Genomic DNA, 8,405 nt, shown 5'->3' on the forward strand with positions numbered 1-8,405 from the left:
TGAAGAGTTTCGCTTTGCTCTCTCGCTCTGTTTAAGAGTTTGAGCATGACTGCCTTATCTTCTAGGCTTAGATGAGCGTAGAGTTGCATAAAGCTTCTTTCATCCTCCTCATCCTCATTTGTGCTTCCACTATCATTTTCATTAGCCACACAACATATGTGGGAATCGAAATTGGAAGACAAACCTTTTGGAGAGGTGGATTCATCGTTTGGTCTCCATCGTTCATTTTCTTCTTCCTTCAAAGGGTTAGTTTCACAAGGACCAAAGGAAGTAGAAGCACAAAATGAACCATCATGTTTGGACTCATCAAATTTATTTTTAATTCTAGTCCAAATATCATGCGCATCACAAATAGATTCATTATAATTCATTATGAAGGCACGATAATCTTCTTTGCTAAGAGAATCGCTTAAGATGTCATAAGCTAGGTAGTTTAAGCGTATACATCTTTGATCTTCCTCGGAAGCATTTTTCCTATCATAACTAGAAGGTATAATACTCTTGTCTATAATTTGTTCTAATTGTGGATCTACGGTTCTAAAAGCATTTATCACCCTAGTAGACCATGAATCATAATTAGAACAATCGAAAAGTAATATCTCAAGAGTTACCTCCTTGTTCTCCTCCGGAGTTGTCGTCTTGTTCTTTTGGGATCTTCTTCGAGCCGTCACTTCGAGTTGTTAGACTCAATATGAAGTGCCTACCTCTGATGCCAATTGAAAGTCGCCTAGAGGGGGGTGAATAGGCGAAACCTGAAAATTATAATTCTAAATCCAAACTAGATCCCTTGATTAGTGGTTAGAACAAGATGCACAATTATCGGAGTGTGAAACTAAGTCCTTTGCTTGTAAAGAGTGTTGCTTTCAAAGAATGCGGAATTAGCAAATCAATACAACTAATAAGTTTATGGAGTATAGAGCAAGATGACTTAGATAAAGAAGGAGAGATAACACAAGTTCTTTCTTGCAAGGCGTTGCTTCTTTAAATGAGAATTTAACTTGAAGCAACACAAAATAATATTAGCAAAGAATAGTGCAAGAGAACTTAGAGAGGGAGAAAACAAACAAATCAAAAGCAATGAGCACAAGAGACACGGGTGATTTGTTTTACCGAGGTTCAGTTCTCGAGAACCTAATCCCCGTTGAGGAGTCCACTAAGGACGGGTCTTTTTCAACCCTTTCCCTCTCTCCATCGATCACCAAGACCGGCGAGCTCTACTTCTTCTTTGTCAACAAGAGACCGAAGTCTCTGCAAGGCCAACCACAAAGATAAGGGGCTCTTGCTAGCTTTACAATGAATGGGAGTCAAAACTCCATGCTCAAATGATAACAAGAGGTAGCACACACTTTCTCTCAATGATTCTCACAAGGCACTATCACTAAACACACACGATTAGCTCTATCTTGCTTGATCTCTCTTTTGTGGTACTTGTGAGGCTTTGATGTGTATAGAAGTGTTGCTCTAGTAGATAGGAGTGAATATCCAACTCTTGTGTATGAAATGGATCAATGAATGCTTGTGAATGGGCTGGTTGGGGTGTCTTTTATAGCCCTCAACCACCCATATAGCCCTTGGGGCGCATCTGCCAGAAATTGCTCTGGCGGACGGTCCACGGCTAGGGTCCAGACGGTCCGCGACCCTCCAACGATCGATTCTGACATCTTCAACGGATACTTCTGACAGATCAACAGCTATCTGCCTCGGTGACACCATGCGGACGGTCCGCCCTTGGTCCCGGATGGTCCGCGCCAGCTCTATAATTCCTTTTGCTCAACTTGTCACCTTCGGGCTTTTCGGTTCTGTGCTGACCGGACGGTCCGCGCCTGAGGCGGGACGGTCCGCGCTTGGTCTCGGACGGTGCTTGCTTTTCCATCGGACGGTCCATAGTGTAGACTTGCTTTTATGCAGTGTTCTTGTCCGAGGGTCACCTTGGTGTCGCGGATGGTCCGCGCTTAGTCTGTTTTCCCAAAAAGCTTCTCCTGTCCGGAATAATCTACGGTATTCCAGACAGTCGATTTAGAATAGTTGTAGATGAACTTATGCACCTGTGAAATGATCAACTAGAGCAAACTAGTTAGTCCAATTATTTGTGTTGGGCATTTCAACCACCAAAATCATTTAGGAAAAGGTTTGACCCTATTTCCCTTTCAATCTCCCCCTTTTTGGTGATTGATGTCAACACAAACCAAAGCAAATATATAAGTGCAGAATTGAACTAGTTTGCATAAGGCAAGTGCGAAGGTTGCTTGGAATTAAACCAATTTTAAACTTACACTAGATATGTATGGATTGCTTTCTTTCTTTTAACATTTTGGACCACATTTGCACCACTTGTTTTGTTTTTGCAAATTCTTTTGGAAAAATCATTTCAAAGTCTTTTTTTTGCAAATATTCAAAGGTACATAAATAAGATTTCGAGAAGCATTTTCAAGATTTGAAATTTTCTCCCCCTATTTCAAATGCTTTTCCTTTGACTTAGACAAAACTCCCCCTCAATGAAATTCTTTTCTTAGTGTTCAAGAGGGTTTTAGATATTAGTTTTGAAAGAGGTCATACCAATTTGAAATTATATCAAAAATAAGATACCAATTGAAAAACTTCTTTAATACAAATTGAAAGACTGCTTTTAAAACTTTTGAAATTGGTGGTGGTGCGGTCCATTTGCTTTGGGCTAATACTTTCTCCCCCTTTGGCATGAATCGCCAAAAACCGATACTTTGTGAGTAAATATGAGCCCTCTTATCTTTTCTCCCCCATTGATAAAAGAAATATAAGTGAACGATTATACCAATGGGAGAGATGGCGGAATACCGGCAAATGGTAAATAATACCGATGGAGTTGAGTGGAAGCGTTGTCTTTGCCGAATGCTCCATTTCCCTTTCAATCTAAGACTAATACAAGAAATACTCATGGAAGCACATTAGTCTTAGTCTTGGCATATGAAGAATAAGAATTATGGATGTGTACCAAATGAAAGAGATATGATCAAAAGATATGTCAATTAAGTTATATATAATATAGATTGCTCCTCCTAAATATGTGCTTTGAGAGGAATACATATTTTGGCCTTAAATGCCACATGCACATAGAGAGGTTAATGAGAACATATCTATATCATAGATAATGTGAAGTGTATTGTGTCATAATATAGGTGTGATGCTCATGAAAGATTATGCACTTATGAAAGCATGTTATAATCATTTTAAGCAATTACCCTTAAGGATTTCAAAGAGACTTAAGGAACCTCCACCTTTGGGACAAAGGTAGCTTATCCTCGTTACAAGGTTAAGCTTTAAGCTCTTTGACAATAAAATCACTTCACCTAGTTTTAACAAAAATGCATTAATGCAGGAATGAAACTTTTGAGAGGTTAAACTAGGTATGAAGCAGGGATATGCATAGACATGCTTTCTCTTCCTTTTATAGAAGAAATGCAAAGAAATGTATATAAGAGGAAGATTTAGGCACATGTGTAAATGAGAGGAAGTAGTTTACCCTTTTGTACCTTTTCATAGAGACGCTCTCTTCATTGCTCTTTGTCTTTAGTCTTGGTTACTTAAGACCTATATTCAAGACAATGTATGGAAATATTTGCACAAGAGAGAGTTCTTACATCTAGTGATCCTTTTGTAAGACATTGTTATCATATATCAAGTGGATCACAAATTGCATAAATTTATCATGAATTCTCCTTTTAACTTAGTGCATACCAAGAGAGATATTGATTGAAATTATATGAGGCACTAAGAAACATAAGTGTTAATTGAAGTTATTCAATGATCAAACAAATAACAGATGCGATCAAAAGAACAACATATGCACTAGATTATAAAACATGCTTAAAATAGGAGAATCCAGTAAATATGTTACTTTAATAGTGAAAGTTACAATCCTTGATAAAGGTGATATTACTTTACTAAGTTGGATTGAAATGTAGTAGCATACTTTATGAGAAACTTATTCTCATACTTGATACTTTATGAGATTACTAAGAGAATATGTTAGTCTCAATATAATCAAGATATAGAAATGGGCTCCCCTTAAAGATATGCATCAAGTATTTGAATGAATTGATTAGATGACTCACTTTTAAAGACAAATAGGGAGAAGCAATATACATCTTGATCAAGGCTTATAAAATTTGCAATAAGCAACTTATGCCTAGCATTCTCACAATGAAAAAGTTTTAGAATGCTTACAACCACACCATTGATTGTTTTGAAGATCTTACTGTCCAAGTAGGTGTTGTTGTTCTTGATGTCTTCCCCTTTTCATTTGAGAGTCCTCCCTTTGTAGTTGTTTCTTTTTCCTTCCAAACTTATTGAAAATACTCAAGAAATATGTTAATAGCACAAGGGAGTATATTATGAAGGATGATTTCTTTAGATAAGAAATATAAACAATTCATCATCCACAAGTCACACAAACAAGAAGTAAAATCCTTAATATTAGTGCACATCATTAGAAAAGAGGAATATGCACCTTTAAAACATTTTGATCAATCATAGGAAATTTACTTCTTCATGTTGAATTTATAATCATAACTTAGAAGCATATCAATATGAGAACAATATAGCAAAGGCATGAATTAGATTCTAATGGTCAAGTGCATTTATGAGAACGAGATTGAATGCACATCTAGCTGATTTGAGTCTAATAAAGAATCTATTCTTCAAATAGGTAGAATATGATAATTTAGAGTAGATAACCATTGATGGGAACTATATTTGATTAAAAAGATGAGTTCCCATACCTTTGCTTTTACCTTTCTTCCTTTAGGTGAAGAGCAACCCTTGAGGCTTGTGGCTTTAAACATGCACTTACTCTCTTGTAGATTTCCATAAGTAAGCTCAAGAGATATGTCATTAGTAACACAAGCACTAGTTTTCCTTTTTGTAATCATTTTGATAAGGAATGAAAAGTGGATTACTAAAGCATGGAAACTTTATAATATGAACTAGATTATTCCATGATGTATGCTCAGTTTTAATTTATAAAACAAGCATAGTTAATTCTTTAAGATTATGAGAACAAATCTAATTCATAACATGGAGATCGATGAATGTAGAAGAATCATATCCAATTTAAGCAAGGGGTAAAACAACATAAATCATTGGATTGACTTTTCTTTTCATGTTAGATTACACATTTCCATAGATAAACTTATTCTCTACACATGAGATTACTTAGGTTATTTAGACAAAAACATTAGTCTCACCATTTCTAGATACAAAGAGAGATTCCCTTTATAAGTGTCCTAAAGATTTGGATTCCTTACATGACACCTTATTCTTTTAATAACTTGGAATATCTCTCTATATCTAGAACATGGCTATTATAGGATAATTAGTGTAAAACATGCCATGTGGTGCTTACAATAATTTAAAGCATGTAGATTGCCATAGTATAGAAATAATGAATATGCAACCTACCATATGAGAGGAATTTCTTCAAAGAATGGAGACATAATTTGAAAACATTTGAAGTGCTTCCTTTTTCTATGTGACTACACAAGACACATAAGAAATGATAATTTAAGATACTTGCACTTAAAAGCATAAATGTTACCATCCTTTGGCTTTCCTCCATGTTGTTGGCCTTGATTTTCCGCACAGGATAATTCTTTATTTCCTACAACATTAATATCTTTCCCGAGATGATATGAGTTTTAGCACACACTTTCTCTCAATGATTCTCACAAGGCACTATCACTAAACGCACACGAGTAGCTCTATCTTGCTTGATCTCTCTTTTGTGGTACTTGTGAGGCTTTGATGTGTATAGAAGTGTTGCTCTAGTAGATAGGAGTGAATATCCAACTCTTGTGTATGAAATGGATCAATGAATGCTTGTGAATGGGCTGGTTGGGGTGGCTTTTATAGCCCTCAACCACCCATATAGCCGTTGGGACGCTTCTGCCAGAAATTGCTCTGGCGGACGGTCCGCGGCTAGGGCCCAGACGGTCCGCGACCCTCCAACGGTCGATTCTGACATCTTCAACGGATACTTGTGACAGATCAACGGCTATCTGCCTCGGTGACACCATGCGGACGGTCCGCCCTTGGTCCCGGATGGTCCGCGCCAGCTCTATAATTCCTTTTGCTCAACCTGTCACCTTCGGGCTTTTCGGTTCTGCGCCGACCGGACGGTCCGCGCCTGAGGCCGGACGGTCCGCGCTTGGTCTCGGACGGTGCTTGCTTTTCCATCGGACGGTCCATAGTGTAGACTTGCTTTTATGCAGTGTTCCTGTATGAGGGTCACCTTGGTGTCGCGGACGGTCCGCCGAAGGGCCCGGACGGTCCGCGCTTAGTCTGTTTTTCCAAAAAGCTTCTCCTGTCCGGAATAATCTACGGTATTCCGGACAGTCGATTTAGAATAGTTGTAGATGAACTTATGCACCTGTGAAATGATCAACTAGAGCAAACTTGTTAGTCCAATTATTTGTGTTGGGCATTTCAACCACCAAAATCATTTAGGAAAAGGTTTGACCCTATTTCCCTTTCTCTCATCGAAAGCCTGGTCCCGTGGGGAGCGCATGATGATTTCCGGGGGAAGACAGGCTTCGGCCCCATAGACTAGGAAGAACGAGGTCTCCCCGGTGGCTCGGCTGGGTGTTGTCCGGTTCCCCCATAGCACGGATGGGAGTTCACTGACCCAATTCGCACTATGCTTCTTCAAGTAATCGTAGGTGCGTGTCTTGAGTCCCCTGAGGATCTCTGCATTTGCCCTTTCCACTTGGCCATTACTCCTGGGGTGGGCCATGGACGTGAAGCAGAGCTGGGTGCCGATGCCCTTGCAATACTCCTGGAAGATCCGACTTGTAAACTGGGTTCTGTTGTCCGTAATGATACAGTTTGGGGCCCCAAATCTACAGACCATGGAGTTGAGGAAGGCGACAGCGGCACCCTGGGTGATGTTAACCATAGGGGTGGCCTCTGGCCACTTGGTGAACTTGTCGATGGCGACGAAGAGGTACCGGTACCCGCCAACGACCCTGGGAAATGGTCCCAGGATATCCACCCCCCATACGGCGAATGGCCAGGAGGGTGGAATCATCTGTAGAGTCTGAGCTGGTGTGTGTATCTGCTTTGCATGGAATTGACATGCCTTGCAGGACTTTACCATCTCAGCTGCATCCTGGAGAGCGGTTGGCCAGTAGAAGCCATGCCAGAAGGCCTTACCGACCAGTGTGCGAGATGATGAATGACTTCCGCACTCTCCTCCATGGATCTCCGTGAGCAACTCACGGCCCTCCTATTGGGTAATGCACCGCATGTGAATGTCGTTGGCGCCGCGGCGGTAGAGATCCCCTTCCACCACCGCGTAGCGTTTAGCCAACCGCACTATGCGTTCTGCGGAAACATGGTCTTCAGGAAGGATATTCTCCTTTAGGTAGTCTCGGATCTCGGAGATCCATGCATCGGGACCACTCTGAGATATTGGCTGCGACGCTAAGGGGCTGGCAGGCCCCCCTGTAGCACACACAGTCTTCGGTGGGTTCTAGGACGCCACCAGGACCGCTAGCTTCGAGGTGCTAGTCTCGCCCCCTTCGCCCAGTTCGGCAGGCTGGGAGGTGGGTCTCAGCAGCCGTCTTTTGAAGACGCCCTCGGGCACGGGTGCCCAAGTTGACGCCTTCACAGAGAGGTCATCTGCCGCCGAGTTGTCGGCCCGAGGAACATGTTGCAGTTCTAGGGATGTGAAGTCTTTCTCCAGCTTCCTCACGTGAAGAAGGTAGGCTACGAGCCCGGGCTCATTGCAGCTACACTCCTCACGGACTTGCTTGATGATCAGCTGGGAGTCTCCCTTCACCAGGAGCTAGCGGATCCCCAGGGATAGGGCTGCCGATAAGCCGAAGATCAGCGCCTCGTACTCTGCCATGTTGTTGGTGGCCTTGAACTCAAGGTGCACCATGTACTTCACTTGATCTCCGCTTGGATCGATGATGATCACCCCGGCCCCGCTAACTTGTTGGCGGGCAGATCCGTCGAAGTAGAGCGTCCAGTGAGGCTCGGTGAAGATCGGACCCGTGGGCTCCACAGGTGTGGGGTCCGAATTAGGATCCAGACCCCCAGGGACGCTTGGGGGAGGCGTCCACTCTACAATGAAGTCAGCCAAGACCTGACTCTTGATGGTGTGGCGAGGTCGGAAGTCCAGCTGGAACTCAGCGAGCTTCGTGGCCCACTTGGCGATGTTGCCTGTGGCGTTAGAGTTGTGGAGGATGGCCCTTAATGGGAAGGAGGTCACCACCACAACCCTGTGCGCATGGAAATAATGACGTAGCTTCCTGGACGCGACAAGCACAACATAGAGGAGTTTGTGCGTCTCAAGGTACCTAGTTTTCGCCTCATGAAGGACCTCGCTGACGTAGTAGACCGACCTTTGAATGGTTCGGACCCCTGCAGCC

The sequence above is a fragment of the Zea mays genome, chromosome 8 (genome assembly GCF_902167145.1).
Source record: "Zea mays cultivar B73 chromosome 8, Zm-B73-REFERENCE-NAM-5.0, whole genome shotgun sequence".
Classification (NCBI taxonomy): domain Eukaryota; kingdom Viridiplantae; phylum Streptophyta; class Magnoliopsida; order Poales; family Poaceae; genus Zea; species Zea mays.